Source organism: Eleutherodactylus coqui, unplaced genomic scaffold (assembly GCF_035609145.1).
Source record: "Eleutherodactylus coqui strain aEleCoq1 unplaced genomic scaffold, aEleCoq1.hap1 HAP1_SCAFFOLD_72, whole genome shotgun sequence".
NCBI lineage: Eukaryota > Metazoa > Chordata > Amphibia > Anura > Eleutherodactylidae > Eleutherodactylus > Eleutherodactylus coqui.
The window spans coordinates 358839-377189 of record NW_027101776.1 but is presented as its reverse complement, the minus strand read 5'-3'; the positions used below and the strand labels follow the sequence as shown (position 1 = coordinate 377189).

The window sequence follows — 18351 nt, the reverse complement described above, 5'->3', positions numbered from 1 at the left end:
GTGTCTAATGCATCCATATCCATTGCATAGCGCCGATCGCAATGTCGGGGGTGGGGGGGTCCGAACAGCCCGGGATGACAGCTCCATGCTGCGGACACCGACAGCATGGAGCTGTCACGTCCAGAGCCCGAGGGGCTTTATTCTCTGCAGGACACATGTTTTTACTTCCTCAGAGAATAAAGCCCACTTCGGGAGGACGTAAAAACACTATGGCCCGGGGCGTGGCTTAGCAAGCAAGGAGAGAGGTCGCACGCTGTTTTGCTCCTCCACAGAATCTCCCTTTTCAGCCCTTTTCTGGGTCAAATCAGTGACCCAAACAGAGGCAGACAAGAGCACAGCACCTGGGGACCCACCAGAACCCACAACCGGCCCAGAACAAAACTGCGAAAGTGCGTGGAATGCGGGACGAGACTGCCAGCCACGTATCAGAGGCCTCTATGCAAGGCATGCGTGGCTAGGCTAGTCAGAGAGGAATCGGGGGGATTCCTGGATGACGTTAGGAAGCTGGTGAAGGAGGAGGTTCAATCAGCTCTAACGTCACTGCCGGCACCGCCAGCGAAACGCCAAAGAAAGGCATATGTTCCCGAGGAGCCTTCTGATTCCGAGAATTCCTTCGGATCAGAGCAAGAGGAACAGGCGGCCGAAGAGTCCTCAGAGGAGGAGGACTACAGGAAATATTTGTTCCATCAAGACGAGTTGACGGAACTAATTAAATCAGTCAGGGCTACGTTAAAAATAGAACAGCCCAGAGAGCCGCGGACCCGACAGGATGAGATATTCAGTGGACTTGGGGAGAGGCGCAAACATACCTTCCCGGTCCACAAAAACATCTCTAAAATAATTCAGAGAGAGTGGAGTAAACCAGACGCAGGTTCCTACTCCTCTCGAGGCGTAAAAAGGAGATACCCCCTGGAGGAGGAAGCTTGCGCAAGCTGGGACGAAATACCTAAGGTAGACGTCCCGGTGGCCAAGGTAGCCAAGAGGACGACTCTTCCCTTTGAGGATGCTGCACAGCTAAAAGACCCCATGGATCGCAAGGCAGAGGGACTCCTAAAGAAATCATGGGAGGCAGCGGCAAACATCCTTAGGCCAGGGATCGCAGCCACTTGCGTGGCGCGGACCCTGGGGGTATGGTTAGAGCAGCTGGAACTACATCTGACCAACAAAACACCGAGGGATCAGATCCTTAACTCCCTTCCCATCTTGTGCATGGCCACTAACTTCCTAGCGGACGCCGCGGCCGAGACCGTCAAACTCTCAGCAAAAGCCACAGCCCGCGCTAACTCAGCCAGAAGGGTGTTATGGCTGAGATCATGGTCAGGCGACCCCCCAGTGCAGTAGTGACACCCCACAGCGGCCCCCCCAGTGCAGTAGCGACACCCCACAGCGGCCCCCCCAGTGCAGTAGCGACACCCGCCAGCGGCCCCCCCAGTGCAGTAGCGACACCCGCCAGTGGCCCCCCAGTGCAATAGTGACACCCCCCCAGCGGCCCCCCAGTGCAATAGCGACACCCCCCCCCAGCGGCCCCCCAGTGCAATAGCGACACCCCCCCCAGCGCAATAGCGACACCCCCCCCCCCAGCGGCCCCCCAGTGCAATAGTGACACCCCCCCCAGCGCAATAGTGACACCCCCCCCAGCGGCCCCCCAGTGCAATAGTGACACCCCCCCAGCGGCCCCCCAGTGCAATAGTGACACCCCCCCCACCTCGCAGCGGCCCCCCAGTGCAATAGTGACACCCTCCCCCAGCGGCCCCCCACTGCAATAGTGACACACCCTCCCCCAGCGGCCCCCCACTGCAATAGTGACACACACACCCCCAGCGCAATAGTGTCACCCCCCCCCCCCAGCGGCCCCCCAGTGCAATAGTGACACCCTCCCCCAGCGGCCCCCCACTGCAATAGTGACACACCCTCCCCCAGCGGCCCCCCACTGCAATAGTGACACACACACCCCCAGCGCAATAGTGTCACCCCCCACCCAGCGGCCCCCCAGTGCAATAGTGACACCCTCCCCCAGCGGCCCCCCACTGCAATAGTGACACCCCCCCCCCCAGCAGCCCCCCAGCGCAATATTGACACCCCCCCAGCGGCTCCCCAGTGCAATAGTGACGGCTCCCCAGTGCAATAGTGACACCCTCCCCCAGCGGCCCCCCACTGCAATAGTGACACCCCCCCCCCCAGCGGCCCCCCAGCGCAATAGTGACACCCCCCCAGCGGCTCCCCAGTGCAATAGTGACGGCTCCCCAGTGCAATAGTGACACCCCCCCAGTGCAATAGTGACACCCTCCCCCAGTGCATATACCCGGCCCTTGAGCTGAGGGGGCCCGGGGGATCGACGCTGTCGGCCGCATGATGGCTGAGGAGAGAGGAGAGAGAAGAGAGAAGAGAGACGGGAGGCAGCGCCGCAGGTCAGCAAGAGCAGAGGGGAGGGCTGTTACACGTGGTGCCGGCAGCTAATTACAGGCTGCAGACTCCCACGGCGCGGCCCTCCAACTGATAGACTGCAGCTGTGACCACTCACAGCTGCAGTCTATCAGTCTCTGCCGGCTAGCGATTACCAGGGGGAGGGGCTACTGCGGCTCTACTCACCTCCGGAGGCATATTAGTAGTTTACACTGCGGTTATTCCTGCTGCCGATTCCAGCCAATGAGGTGGCTGGAATCGGCACCATGTGACCTCCCATTGTGCACGAGCAGTACAGTTCAGCTGCCGTGCACGATGAGAGCTGTGCCCGCGCCTCACGTGACCGGTGACGTCACCGATACTTGAATTTGCCCGCGAATTCCGAGCCTACAGAGGAAGCTGATGGTTGGAGCCTTTTATACTTACAACGTGGGAGAGGAAGATTTCTGCGCTGTGTGGTGAGTACCTACCTGACATTAATGTGCTGTGTACCTACCTGAGATTAATGCGCTGTGTGGTGAGTACCTACCTGAGATTAATGTGCTGTGTACCTACCTGAGATTAATGCGCTGTGTGGTGAGTACCTACCTGAGATTAATGTGCTGTGTACCTACCTGAGATTAATGCGCTGTGTGGTGAGTACCTACCTGAGATTAATGCGCTGTGCGCTACGTGTGGTGAGTACCTACCTGAGATTAATGCGCTGTGTGGTGTGTACCTACCTGAGATTAATGCTCTGTGTACCTACCTGAGATTAATGCGCTGTGTACCTACCTGAGATTAATGCGCTGTGTACCTACCTGAGATTAATGCGCTGTGTGGTGAGTACCTACCTGAGATTAATGCGCTGTGTGTGGTGAGTACCTACCTGAGATTAATGCGCTGTGTGCTGTGAGTACCTACCTGAGATTAATGCGCTGTGTGCTGAGTACCTACCTGAGATTAATGCGCTGTGTGCTGAGTACCTACCTGAGATTAATGCGCTGTGTGCTGAGTACCTACCTGAGATTAATGCGCTGTGTGCTGAGTACCTACCTGAGATTAATGCGCTGTGTGCTGAGTACCTACCTGAGATTAATGCGCTGTGTTCTGAGTACCTACCTGAGATTAATGCGCTGTGTTCTGAGTACCTACCTGAGATTAATGCGCTGTGTTCTGAGTACCTACCTGAGATTAATGCGCTGTGTTCTGAGTACCTACCTGAGATTAATGCGCTGTGTGCTGAGTACCTACCTGAGATTAATGCGCTGTGTGCTGAGTACCTACCTGAGATTAATGCGCTGTGTGCTGAGTACCTACCTGAGATTAATGCGCTGTGTGCTGAGTACCTACCTGAGATTAATGCGCTGTGTGCTGAGTACCTACCTGAGATTAATGCGCTGTGTGCTGAGTACCTACCTGAGATTAATGCGCTGTGCGCTACGTGTGGTGAGTACCTACCTGAGATTAATGCGCTGTGCGCTACGTGTGGTGAGTACCTACCTGAGATTAATGCGCTGTGCGCTACGTGTGGTGAGTACCTACCTGAGATTAATGCGCTGTGTGGTGAGTACCTACCTGAGATTAATGCGCTGTGTGCTGAGTACCTACCTGAGATTAATGCGCTGTGTGCTGAGTACCTACCTGAGATTAATGCGCTGTGTGCTGAGTACCTACCTGAGATTAATGCGCTGTGTGCTGAGTACCTACCTGAGATTAATGCGCTGTGTGCTGAGTACCTACCTGAGATTAATGCGCTGTGTGCTGAGTACCTACCTGAGATTAATGCGCTGTGTGCTGAGTACCTACCTGAGATTAATGCGCTGTGTGCTGAGTACCTACCTGAGATTAATGCGCTGTGTTCTGAGTACCTACCTGAGATTAATGCGCTGTGTGCTGAGTACCTACCTGAGATTAATGCGCTGTGTGCTGAGTACCTACCTGAGATTAATGCGCTGTGTGCTGAGTACCTACCTGAGATTAATGCGCTGTGTGCTGAGTACCTACCTGAGATTAATGCGCTGTGTGGTGAGTACCTACCTGAGATTAATGCGCTGTGCGCTACGTGTGGTGAGTACCTACCTGAGATTAATGCGCTGTGCGCTACGTGTGGTGAGTACCTACCTGAGATTAATGCGCTGTGCGCTACGTGTGGTGAGTACCTACCTGAGATTAATGCGCTGTGTGGTGAGTACCTACCTGAGATTAATGCGCTGTGTGCTGAGTACCTACCTGAGATTAATGCGCTGTGTGCTGAGTACCTACCTGAGATTAATGCGCTGTGTGCTGAGTACCTACCTGAGATTAATGCGCTGTGTGCTGAGTACCTACCTGAGATCTATGCGCTGTGCGCTACGTGTGGTGAGTACCTACCTGAGATTAATGCGCTGTGTGCTGTGTGTGGTGAGTACCTACCTGAGATTAATGCGCTGTGTGTGGTGAGTACCTACCTGAGATTAATGCGCTGTGTGTGCTGAGTACCTACCTGAGATTAATGCGCTGTGTGCTGAGTACCTACCTGAGATTAATGCGCTGTGCGCTACGTGTGGTGAGTACCTACCTGAGATTAATGCGCTGTGTGCTACGTGTGGTGAGTATCTACCTGAGATTAATGCGCTGTGCGCTACGTGTGGCGAGTACCTACCTGAGATTAATTCGCTGTGCGCTACGTGTGGTGAGTATGTCACCTGAGATTTGCGCGACGCCACCTGACGCAACCTGTCTTTTTTTGCAGATTTGTGCGCTACGTGTGGAGACGCGGCCACCCGAGATTTGTGCGCTTTTTTTTGCAAACTTACGTGTGGAGAGGATCCTGACGTTTGGACGCGTTTTGAGAAGAATTTCGCTTCGCTTGCACACAAGCTGACATAACTCGTCAAGGTAAGCTGCTGCATCTGCTAAAATTTTCATTGCGTGCATCTGCTCATACGTGCTTATTTTGCACATATTTGCAGGTTTTCGTGTGTGCGTACGTGTGTACGTGTATATATAATATATGATTCTTCTGACCAGGTTGGGGGAGTAGTGGTCAATGTAAGTGGGTAGAGCGGATCTAGGGATCAGTAATACTGGTGTGATGTGACTGTTAACCTGCTGATTTTTCGTTATTTCCTGCAGATCTGACGTCCTTGAGAATGGGAAGGCTGGCGGACAGTGAAGAGACCCTCAACGTTCAGCAATCTTGAAACCCTTCGTTTTATGGACTGCTTTTTGCCGGTGACTCACCTTTTTTTTTTTTTTGGTATTTTTGGATAGACTAAGCTTTTATTTATTTTCTTGCAAACTTTTTTCCTTCTTCTTTACAGGTGAGCTGATAAGTTATTTCAAGATTACCACACTGCGTTTGCTCACAATCGTTGTTGAAGCAGCAGAGACTGGCGGTCCTAGATGTTGGCTCAGTAGGACGCTTTCAAGATGGGCATGTTTGCAAATCGAAGTGATTCTTACATTGTTTTTTCTGTGCCTTGTTGTACTTCGTTTAAGTGGTAACAATGGGCAGTCAGAAGTTGGGTATATTTATTAAAATTAATATTGACAGTTTTGAATAACTTGTAATTTTTTAACATTTGCAAATGTTATATGTGCAAGCATACTCTACAAATCTTTGCCAACATATTTCCATCTGTTCACTTTATTCTGGACGCACATTTGCAAAAACATCTTTTGTTTGGAACCATTTTGGAGACATTCAAGTTGAACCTCATTTTTTCTCATTTTGCTAAATCCTTTTTCCTCCACCGAGCCAAGATTGCAAAGGCTCGTGGGTGTCAGAATACATACCCCCTAAAATGACCCTATTTTACAAAGTACACCCCTTTGTGTTCACTGAGTGGTGTGAGGAGTATTTAGATCACACATTTTCAGGAATTAATGGAATTATGATAAAAAAAAATAATTATAATAAGGCTTTATTTCGGCTAATGTGCTATTCTAAATTTTTTTCCACAAAAAATCATCATTTTCATGTGCACTGACACCCCAAAATGGATACCCCTGTTTGTATTGTTTTCAGAAATGTACCCATTGTGGCCCTAATGTTATGTTAGTATGCACAAATGGGACCCAAAATGTAATCAGTACTATGTGGCTTTCTGAACAGACTGTTATGATCGTGTGGGCAGATTTAGCAGACTGCCAACACCATCGTGACCAAAGGACTAGTAGTCTAGTAGTATACATGCACACAGGAAACACAGGAGATTCACATGGAATGCATGCAACTAACCCTGTGCTAAAGAGGGGGGGGGGGGGTGTCGACAGTGGCCCAACCTAAGCATATACATCCCCAAATAAGAGGGCGGCCCAGTGGTCTTCGGAACTGGGCCATAGCTGATCCTAGGAGCCACAGAACAGGACACACGCATGGCATATAACAGAGACGGAACAGAATACACAGAGATAGAAAACACTGCATACAGAAGCCAAAAATGCAACCACTACTAACAGATAGGCTGATTATAAAGAACAGGTATTACTTGACATTGTAGACAAAACGTGAAGCTAGCGGGCGAACTTCTAAGCTCCTGGTTATACTGCTAGTCCCTACACTAACCATGAGTCCAGGAGACCCGGACAATACTGCCCACTTGGCCTGTAGCAGCAGCCACAATGCATACTCGAGTATAGCCGATCCCAGTGTTAGCCGAGGTACCTAATATTACCCCTTGCCTTATACTCAAGTCAATAATTGACCCCAGGTTTTTGGGGTAAAAGTTGGTACCTTGGCTTATACTCAGGTCGGCTTAGACTGAAGTATATCTGATTACATACAAAAACCTAATGAAATAAGAGCAATCGTTGCATGCAAAGCATTAACCCTTTCCAATCCACTTATTTTTTCTCACCCATTCTCCCCAGCTCCAAATAAATTGGTTCTGGGGAGAATGGGTGAGAAAAAATACACTTTCCCTGCACCCTCCTGAGCTGACAGAGTTCAGGAGGGTGCAGGGAGGGACCTGCTTACCTGTCCGGCGTCGTCAGTACTCTCCTTCTGCCTCCCGGCTCGGCGATCATGTGACTGCTGGGGTCAGGTAACACCGGCGGTCACATGATCGCCGGCCAGAATCTATGCATTACATAGCGCTAAGTAATGTGTAAAGGAGAAGGCAGAAAGGATTAAAATCCCTTTCTGCCTTCTCCTCGGGGGTCCTCGATGAGGACCAGTGCAGGAGTGCATCTGCACCCGATGTGCCTGACGATCGGGTGCAGATCCACTCCTGCACTGCAGTGTTGGGCCTGCCCCGACATTGGAGCTGTGGAGGGAAATTATGATGTCGGGGCAGGCCCGACATTGGACTGGAAAGGGTTAACAGCGGGAATCGGTTGCCTCACCCATGCCCGCTGTGGCTGCCGGAGGCCAACTGTCATTAGCAACAGTCTCCAGCAGTAGATGGTGTGGGCTCAGATCTGTAGGATGTAGATGCAAGTCCATTCCAGAAAGCTGCTTCCTAACATATACATACATTCACGTGCTGCGGTGGCAAGGGGTTAAAAGGGTTCCCTGGGACTCCAGTACTGATGATCTATGCGCAGTGAAGTGGTGATCTGCCTCCCAGAATCCCTGCCAATCAGCTGATGACGAGTGCGCACCGCTGCCACTTCAGTCTATGCCAGACGCAGCACCGTACATTTCCGGCTGTACACGCCTGCATAGGATTGCATTTCAATACGCAATCCTATGCAGAAGGCCGTGGTTTATCTACGCGAAATCACGCGCAGAAAACAAACCGCGCCATGCTCTAATTCTGTGCGGGGTTCGCAGAGCCCCGTACAGAAACGCCACTCGCTGGCTGCCGGCTCTGCGCATGTGGCGTCTGCTGGCACATGAGTCAGAGCTGCGGAAGCGGGCGAGTTCCGCACTGCTCTCTGCAGGCGCTCAGGTCGGGTCCCGTTGCGAGCAGCTGGATGCGACACGGCCGTCTGCAGGCGGCCTTAGGCCTCATGTCCACTAGAAAAATACAATCCGCGTAGAATCAGCTTTCAATTGTATAATTTTCATGCAGATATCTGCACACATTGCTATCAATGTGATAGCAATGTGGCCGATCCACGGTAAAATGGAGCATGCCGTGGTTTTTTCTCCCACGCATGAAAAACGCAATTCTATTAAAATTCCATCCGCGCGTGCAAAAATCAGTTTAATGGACGGGATGGCCAATGATTCCCTAGGGGCAAATCCGCTGTGGAAACCGCAATTCCATTTTGCTAGTGGACATGAGGCCTTAAGGCTCCTTCCCACAGACGGATCTACCGTGTTTCCCCGAAAGTAAGACAGTGTCTTACTTTCTTTTTATCCCCAAAAGCCCCACTATGTCTTACTTTCGGGGTATGTCTTATATTGGAAAATGGAGCATGAAAAAATCTGGACCATGCTCCATTTTCATGCGGGTCTCCCGGGACACAAAAATCAAATTGTACTCACACGCTCCGGTTCTTCTCTTCGCCGCGGCGCCATCTTCTCTCAGTCGCGGCCGGATCATTTTGCTTCGGCCCGGCGCATGTGCGGGGCACGTCACCGACGTCATCATGCACATCCGCCGAGCCGAAGAAAGAAGATCCGGCCGCGACGAGAGAAGATGACGCCGCAGCGAAGGAAGTATCCGGAGCGTGTGAGAGGTAAGTTAATTCTGATTTATTCCTATTTTCAGCGCTCATGTCCGCGGGGCAGAAGGACCCGCTGCAGATTCTACATGGAGAATCCGTAGCGGGCCTGATTTTCCCCGTGGACATGAGGCCAAAGGCGGCAGACGCGGTGACGTATGGAGGGGGGGCGGCGCGGAAGTGGGCAGGAGGCGGCGCGCAGCTACCGTAGATGAGAGGGAGGCGGCAATACCCCCGTGTTTCCCCGAAAGTAAGACATATGTCTTACTTTCGGGGTACGGCTTACATTGGCCGACCCCCCTGAAACCCCCGATACGTCTTACAATCGGGGGGTGTCTTACTATCGGGGAAACACGGTATTCAACCTAATAGCTCAACCCACAAAGACAGACCCTGTGCCAAAGGGTACTGACAGAAAAACACTATATAGCCTCCTCAGCATTACAAAATAGCCTGGAAGCAAGTCCCAGCCCCCGCAACACCCAAGGAAGCAATACATCGCGCGCCTCGCAGACGCAAATATCAAATTCCCGGTGCGACCCAGCGGACTCCTCAATCCCAAACACTTTCTTCTCAGCAAATACTGATAGTTCTAAAAAAAGAAAGGACTCTTATCAGGCAAAGCCACACTTAACAAATCTTCAAAACTCTACAGGAGCGCTACCTAAGGCACTCAAGATGGAATAGCAGGACTCTATGTTCTAACTCCACCCGCCACATGAGGCTCCTCAGCAACCCACAATGCCCCAGCTGAGACTATGGCCCCGCCCATTACCCACAATGCCCTGGTTAAAGCAGCTGTAAACACTAATGCCCACTAGAGATATGATGGCCTCACCTGCTGGATGTGTAGCTCTGCCTGCAGGAACTGAAGCCCGGCCACCGCACCCACCCCAGAAGACATGGAGTTCAGAACTGCTGCGTCCTCCCCAGAGCTGCCGCTCACTAGAGAGCCCCCCCCCCCCCCCCCCCAATTACCCACAATGCCCCAGCGGAGACTATGGCCCACGTGATATCGGACGTCCATGACTACAGCAACTCACGCAGGACCGTATGGAAAAAGACCATATTTGGACCACCCAATCCCATGCTTTGATTCCCAACCACGTATTGCTTCCTGCTGCCCATAAAGGGCAATTAACTCATCATGCTATATAAGATGCTATACGCCTACTAATAAACAGTCAGGAAGACTTTCTACACTGACAGTCTTGTCTCCGTGTGATCACTTACATTGTGCGCACAATCTCTGAACATAAATCTGAAACATTCCTATTGATTACGCCGTAGACCCCAAAATAAATCCACATCACTGAGAAGCTCCACTGAAATCAATGGAGGTGTTTTACAGTGTTTACCGTGGCTTTTTAAACGCCGAGCTAAATGCTGTAAAAACTGTCTGTGTGAGAGCGGCCCTAGTGACGAAGTCTGTTTGCTCCTTAACCCCTTAGTGACTTCCTGCCTAAGTGGGCTTTAATCTCCAGGGCCGTAAAAAGACACTTGCTCTGGGGATTAAAGCCCTGGGGGCTGTGGACATGACAGCTCCCTGCTGTTGGCGCGACCACCAGTCACCCTTAAAAGTAAACAGAAAGTTAAAAAATGGTAAAATGTAATCTTCGCTCATATTCGTGAGGGGAGATGTAATTACATACCTAAGGCCCCCGGATTTACCCTTGGACCTCACCTCGGCTTCTGCGCACGCGCCCGTCGTCAACGTTGGCCGATGCAAGAACCGCAGTTTCCTGAGTAATTTAAGATATCCCTGCTCCTGGCTACCAAACATAGCCGAAAGCCTGGAGATTTCATGGTGGGCCGCAGTACATGGTCCACCGTCACGTGATTGCCGTTAGCCAATGGATATCCATTCCGTAACGAATCCAATCCGTAAAGGAAGGTGAAAATATTTCTATAGGCCTCCGGCGATGTCCCCCGGGATCCTTATCCTCGGTTGGATAACGGCGATCATGTAAAAGTTAAGAAAAAGTTGAAGTTTAATCTCCCCTCTTCGATCGGTGAGAGGAGATGAAACTTCTTACCGGAGGCCTCCGTATTTGAACCTCAATGTGATCCTCCTCCGTGGACCTTCTCCGGCTTCTGCGCATGAACCTGCCAACACACTTAGGCCTCATGTCCACGGGGAAAATCAGATCCGCTGCAGATTCTCCATGTAGAATCTGCAGCGGGTCCCTCCTGCCCCGCGGACATGAGCGCTGAAAATGGGAATAAATGAGAATAAACTCACCTCCCATCCGCTCTGTTTCTTCTCTTCGCGGCGGCGTCATCTTCTCTCGTCGCGGCCGGATCTTCATTCTTCGGCTCGGCGGATGTGCATGATGACGTCGGTGACGTTCCTCGCGCATGCGCCGGGCCGAAGCAAAATGATCCAGCCGCGACTGAGAGAAGATGGCGCGGCGCCGAAGAGAAGAACCGGAGCGTGTAAGTAAAATGTGATTTTTGTGTCCCGCGGATCCGGACGGCTTCCATAGGCTTCAATAGAAGCCCGCAGGAGCCGTCCCCGCGGGAGACCCGCATGAAAATGGAGCATGGTCCAGATTTTTTCATGCTCCATTTTTTTTAAAATCACTTTTATTGACGATCCGCGGGTATTTATCTACCCGCGGGTGGTCAATGCATCCCTATGGGGTGCGGATCCGCGCGCGGGAGAAGAGTTAAAATCCGCTGCGGATTTTAATTCTTATTTTCCCCGTGGACATGAGGCCTTAGGCCTCCTTCCCACAAACGGATTTACGCCGCGTAAATCCGCGGCAAGAATCCGCTGCGTTGCCCCATGCTATTAGGTTCTATTGAACCTAGTAGCACAATGCACACGATGCGTAATTCCACCGCGGAATTACGCACCGTGAAATCTCCCGTTGTCACCCGCAGCATGTTCTATTTGCTGCGGGTGTACGCGCTGACGGCTTCCATTGCAGTCAATGGAAGCCGTCCGTTCACGCTATCTCCCGCTGCAACCAGCGGAAGATAGCGTGAAAAAACGCTTCCCCGCCTACCGCCGCGCGTCATATGACGCGGCCGGCGCGTCACGTGACACGGCCGGCCGCGTCATGTGACGCGGTGGGCGTGTCACATGACGCGACAGCGGTGGGCAGGGAAGCGTCTTCACGCGATCCTCCGCTGGTAAGTATGGGGTCTCTGGGGGGCGCCGTGACGGGCTTCACTGCGTAATATTACCTGGTTTTCTTGCCCCATGTGCCCATCCCAACCAGCCTCTGTAATTACCCCCGCCGTCGGACATAAAACGCAGTTTACGTTATTTTAGGGAATGCTAAAATGCTCCTCTCTTCAGTAGCTCCACTCTAGCCACTTCATTGATCTGCTGGATAGAATGTATTGGCTAGTGGTAGGATCTCCCAGCAGCCACTACGCTCCAGACGCACCATCCAATCAGTGAGCGGGGAGCAGGGCTAGTGAGCGGCAGCTCTGGGGAGGACGCAGCAGTTCTGAACTCCATGTCTTCTGGGGTGGGTGCGGTGGCCGGGCTTCAGTTCCTGCAGGCAGAGCTGCACATCCAGCAGGTGAGGCCATCATATCTCTAGTGGGCATTAGTGTTTACAGCTGCTTTAACCAGGGCATTGTGGGTAATGGGCGGGGCCATAGTCTCCGCTGGGGCATTGTGGGTAATTGGGGGGGGGGCTCTCTAGTGAGCGGCAGCTCTGGGGAGGACGCAGCAGTTCTGAACTCCATGTCTTCTGGGGTGGGTGCGGTGGCCGGGCTTCAGTTCCTGCAGGCAGAGCTACACATCCAGCAGGTGAGGCCATCATATCTCTAGTGGGCATTAGTGTTTACAGCTGCTTTAACCAGGGCATTGTGGGTAATGGGCGGGGCCATAGTCTCAGCTGGGGCATTGTGGGTAATTGGGGGGGAGGCTCTCTAGTCTTCGCTGGGACTGGTGGGGTCATAAATGGAGAGGTTTATGTGCACAACAGAAGCAGCTGCACAGCGCAGGCCAAGTCTTCATGCATGGCTGTCGTCGTACAGGAGGCTGGAGGGGCGGGTGTATAACAGCACCTAGCGGAGACGGCGCGGCCCCAACTGCACCGCTCTGCGCCATTTGCGTGCGGCGCCGGGACTTCTTACAGATGCGACACCATTGTACCCGTGGGATTGGTTTACTGGGCTAACAGCTGGCCACGGGTTCCCGTAAAAGGGAAGTCCGCGCCAATATCTGCAGTGGCCGAAGGTTCGTGGCCACTGACTGGTGCCCGCTCATTACCTCGTGTGAACATGGCAGCGATGAGCGGACTAACGAGGAAATGCTCATTTGTTGGCTGATGGCGTCCTTTACATGGGCTAAACATGAACGGCTCCTTGTCGTCTCTCCGTGTAAACCACAACCATAGCTGCGGATTTGGACAGCTCCCAGTGTGTGTGTATATATATATACTGGGAGGAAGCTGCAGCAGCGCCGGGCAGCGCTCCTAGGTGATGTGTGTGTGTGTATATATATAGGCCTTAGGTTATGGCTGTGATGATAGGATTTCCTCCTGTCAAAGTTGCATCGCACCGCACAAAAATCACACTTTCATACGATGCAACAGAGAGGAAGGCTCCATAGGATAACATGGGCCACGAAACCTCATGAGTCGCGGGCATATCGGGATGTCGCACCCTCCAAAACATGTGAATTGCCCCATTGGAAAGCATGGGCCGAACAAACACGTGATTTGTCGCAGTGTGACTTTGTCGCTCATGTAAACGCGGCCTGAGTATTAGGGGACTCCCTAATATATACGAGCCTCCTAACATTTAGGCCATGTTTGTAGCTTGCTGGACCACGTGGTGCTAATAATCTCCGCTGTCGGTGTCCTGCGGCAGATTTGTACGTATTGCTGCGAACGTGTCGGACGCTCCTCGACTTCACAGCAGGTTTGCTGTTTCTGTGTTCATTGTGTGAAAATCCTGCTTAAGACGTGTTCTGCCTCCGAACGCCAACCGTAAATGCGCCAATATTCAGATGGAACATAAACGGTTGTATTCCCACGTTTGAGCGTTTCACTATTACCCGACTCCAGTTTACCATATGGTGCAGCCAACATGTCTGTTCATCATATGGCAGAAGGACGGCGTAATACTTAATTTCTCCTGCGGGGGCGTTGCAGGGGAATTGAACACTTCGGCCTTTTTCACGCGGCAGAGCAAATATTGCACGTATATGAACCGCGGCTCGTTCTATCTTTGGGCGGGGCCTTGCATCACCCATTGTTTTAATGGGGCTGGCGGCAGCATCGCACCGCGTGCTAGGAGCGGACAGCCACAGCGGGAGGGAGGGGAGGCAGTTTTATTACAAAAATGACTCACATCCACAGAAAAATCGTACGTTAGCGAGCGCGAAAACGGGCCGCGATTCACAGCCTGGTATCGCACTCACTGTGTGACATTAGCCTTACTGCCAGATCTTCCTTGGATTACAGTGGATCGCTGGGGGTTCAGCTAACCTAATGCCAACACAATGGATCTCCCAGCTTTCCTAGAACCCTCTAGAGCAGTGCTCCCCACCTCCGCCCCTCAGCGCCCCCAACAGGTCATGTACAGGATCTCGTATAGTAAGAACACCTGTGGCAATGTCTGAGGTACCGATGATAATTACATCACCTGTACAACACTGAGGAAGTCCTGAAAACATGACCTGTGGGGTCCCGAGGACTGGAGGTGGGAGTCACTGCCCTACAGTGATATGACAAAAGGAGTCTGACTGGCCATTCAGGGACTAGGAAAGCTGGGTGACAGAACTGTTGGTAACCTGATGACCATCATGGAGCCCCCTACCGCTGACACGAACAGAGCCTCGCTCGGTAGTCGTCACACCACTTGCCTCGGCTCCTGAAAACAAAGTGGTGTAGACATGTAATGATGTTGTGCAGAAGACTAGGAAAGCTGGAGGCAAGTTGTGGTGGTGGCCATATTCAGTTCACTAAGATACAAAAATATCGTGAGTTCAGAACTGCTGCGTCCTCCCCAGAGCTGCCGCTCACTAGCCCTGCCCCCGCTCACTGATTGAATGGTGCGTCTGGAGTGTATTGGCTGCTGGGAGATCCTACCACCAGCCAATACATTCTAGCCAGCAGATCAGTGAAGTGGCTAGAGTGGAGCTACTGAAGAGAGGAGCCGCTCCAATCTAGTCTTGTGGAAGGATGGGTGGGGGGCCGCTGGATCCTGATGGGTGGGGCGCTGTTGGATCCTGATGGGTGGGGGGGCTGGTGGATCCTGATGGGTGGGAGGGGGGGGTTGTTGGATCCTGACAGTCATCAAAGGGATGACAACCAGCTAGAACTAGGAGTAATAGATGCAATATAGACCATCCACCATAACACTGATACATATGGTTGGTGAGGAGACAAACTGTTATAGGCGTGCCGCGCGCGTGCGCCGGGCACATCCGCCGGGCCGAAGAAAGAAGATCTGGCCGCAAAGAAGAGAAGATCTGCCCGGTCCGCTACGGGTAAGTTATTCTTATTTTAGGTCTCCCGCGGATCCGGACGGCTTCCATAGGCTTCAATAGAAGCCTGTGGGAGACCCGCACCTAAATGGAGCATGTCCATTTTTTTTTCATGCTCCACATTTTTCTTAATTCACTTTTATTGACCATCCGCGGGTATTTATCTACCCGCGGGTGGTCAATGCATCCCTATGGGGTGCGGATCCGCGTGCGGGTGATCCGCTGCGGATTTTAATTCTTCTTTTCCCCGTGGACATGAGGCCTAAAGGCTCTGCATATCCAAGTGATTCTGATATTGTTTTTTTGCCACATGTTGTACTTCATTTAGGTGGTGAAAATAGTCTGATAAAATTAGTGTATATTTATTAAAAGCGTCAAAATTGAGAAAAAATTTATAAAAATGTAATTTATTTTCAGCCACAATATCTCAAATATGTGCAAACATACTGTACAAATCTTTGATAAGATATATATTTCCATCTATTTACTTTATTCTGGACGCACATTAGAAAAACTTCAGTTTTTTTTTAACAATTTAGGAGACGTACAAATTTTACATTGATTTTTAACATTTTGAGGAACACTTTTTTCTCCTGCACCAAGCCAAGATTGCAAAGTCTCATGGGTGTCCAAATGATAGATCCCCCCACAAATGACCCCATTTTATAAACTACACCCCTTAATGTATTCACTGAGGGGGTCAGGAGGATTTTTACCCCACAGGTTTTGTCAAGAATTAATGCAATTTGGAGGGGAAGAAATTAAATTTCATATTTTTGCAAATATGTCATTTTAATTTTAATGATGGGCTTTTTTTCTATATTGCACATGAAGATGAGGATTGGCACCCCAAAATGGAGACCCCCCGTATGTCCCGTGTTCAGAGATATACCCATTGTGGCCCTAATCTTGTGTCCGTATGCATAATGGGGCCCAAACTGAAAGGAGCAGCCGGTGGCTTTGTGAACAGTTATTTTGCATGAAAGTGTTTTAGGTCCCATTGCTCACTTGTGGAGCCCTTGAGCACTTTGGAGAACCCCCACAAATGACCCTGTTTAAAAAACTAGACCCCTTAACGAATTCCTCTAGGGCTGTGCTGCGTATTTTGACCCACAGTATTTGAATGAATCTGAGCAAAGCAGAAGGAAAAAAGTTAAAGTTGTACTACCTCTAGCTTGGATACAAAATGTGAAACAGACCCTGTTGTATCGCCTCTAGCTTGGATACAAGACGTGATATGGGTGGGCAAGCTGCCACTTGGGATGCATTATGCATTGACACTTGGGGGTCAGGATAACAGCATGCTGACAATAGAGGGCAATGTATAGCTTTATGTCTTTGGTGATGTTAAATTCATTCTCTGTGGCTGATCTTACACAAGTGAGCACTTTATCAGCCCGAGAAACTCAAACCAATATCTCGCATGGCAAATATGCGAGTGTGTCTGGCAGTGCAGTGCGCCTTGTAAGAACAATGCATTGCGATGTGTGTATGTGTGTAAAATATATACACATACATAAACAAACACACACACACACCGCTGTAGGAGCAACTGTAAGAAACAAAATAAATGGTGGGAATATGGCGGCCGCCTGATCTTTCACGCACATAGTATTCATAGGGGAGGTCCTATATTTTCTCGGTCAAGTATTAACGGGAGAGAATACTGCTGGTGAAAACGAAACCACAGAAATCTTAGGCTTAGTTTTGTCCCAATATACGGCCGTGACCATCACCAGCGATGCTTTTTTTTAGAGGATTAAATCGCATGGCTGCCGCGCACATTAAAAACCGCATGTTTTTGTTTAACGCGCAAGTCGGTAGGACTTTCCAATGTTAACATTGCAGCGCATATTTGTCGCCTTGTGATGCGATAAAACGCAGCCTCCATAGGATTACATGGGAGATTTTAAAAAACAAAGTGATCCCAGGAATGCACAAAAATAAAGACTGAAAAACTGGTTGCTCATAAAGCCTAAGGGGCCCGGGTGCAAAAGTTCAGCTGGGCCCCCCTCCATCTGTACCCGTACCTATACCTAAAGCGTGCTAATTTACAAACATGATCTAGCCCCTTGGTGCTTTTTATTGTGGTATACTGCTTCCATTGATTTGAATGCGATTACTCAGACGTGAGCTCGGAAGCGGTGATTTTTAAGCGCTCTGTCCTGTATTTGCGTTTTCTAACGCACCTCCCCACCCATCACAATTGTGGGGTGCATTAAAACCGCTTTACCATGCGTTCAAAAGTGCTGCTAAAAATTGAGGTAAAAAACCCACGATTTTAAGCTGTGTTTTCTGAATGCACGTCTTAGAGCAGCCTTAGGCCCCGTGCACACGGGCCGAAATTCCGCTGCCGGATTTCCCACAGAATTTCCACCCATGGAAGCTGCCATAGGATTGCGTTAGAAAACGCAATCCTAGGCAGACGGCCGCGGTTTGTCCGCGCGAAATCACACGTGGAAAACAAACCGCGGCATGCTCTATTTCTGTGCGGGGATCGCAGAGCACCGCACAGAAACGTCACTCGCCGGCCGCTGGCACCGGTCTGCGCATTTAGGACGGCAACTCCCACAGCCTAGAAGTTTGTATGATCTAGAGCACAGGTGTCAAACAATGCCCGCGGGCCGAATCCGGCCCGCCGCCTGTGCAGTAAGTTCCCTCACTCCTCCGTGCTGCTGTCAGTAGGCAGTCTGCTCTCGGCTTGTTCTGTCTAATGCAGACAGTAATAGAGGAGTGCCGATAGCAGACTGACAACAGCTGCGGAGGAGGGAAGGGGAGTGCAGAGAACATGATCTCTGCAGCAAGGAGAGCATGGCTAAGGAGGAGCAGCTGCAGGGTGAGAGCCGTGTGTGTGTGTGTATGTATATATATATATATATATATATATATATGTGTGTGTATATGTATGTGTG

The 18351-nt window shown here is 51.0% G+C and overlaps 2 long non-coding RNA genes across 3 annotated transcripts in view; both read left to right on the top strand.

The window, feature by feature from the left end:
* LOC136591236 (uncharacterized) overlaps positions 1–18351 on the top strand; it is a 68156-nt gene that overhangs the window by 40823 nt on the left and 8982 nt on the right. The window contains exon 1 of one of the 2 annotated variants that reach the window (XR_010787945.1): positions 18258–18275. The exons of the other annotated variant lie outside the window; for it this stretch is intronic. This is a non-coding gene — a long non-coding RNA (uncharacterized lncRNA). Of the gene's footprint in view, positions 1–18257; positions 18276–18351 lie in introns of those variants that run through there. 2 annotated transcript variants of the gene reach the window in all.
* LOC136591230 (uncharacterized) lies at positions 2598–5922 on the top strand. Its single transcript, XR_010787935.1, has 4 exons — positions 2598–2861; positions 5117–5262; positions 5500–5598; positions 5688–5922. It is a non-coding gene; the product is annotated as an uncharacterized lncRNA (long non-coding RNA).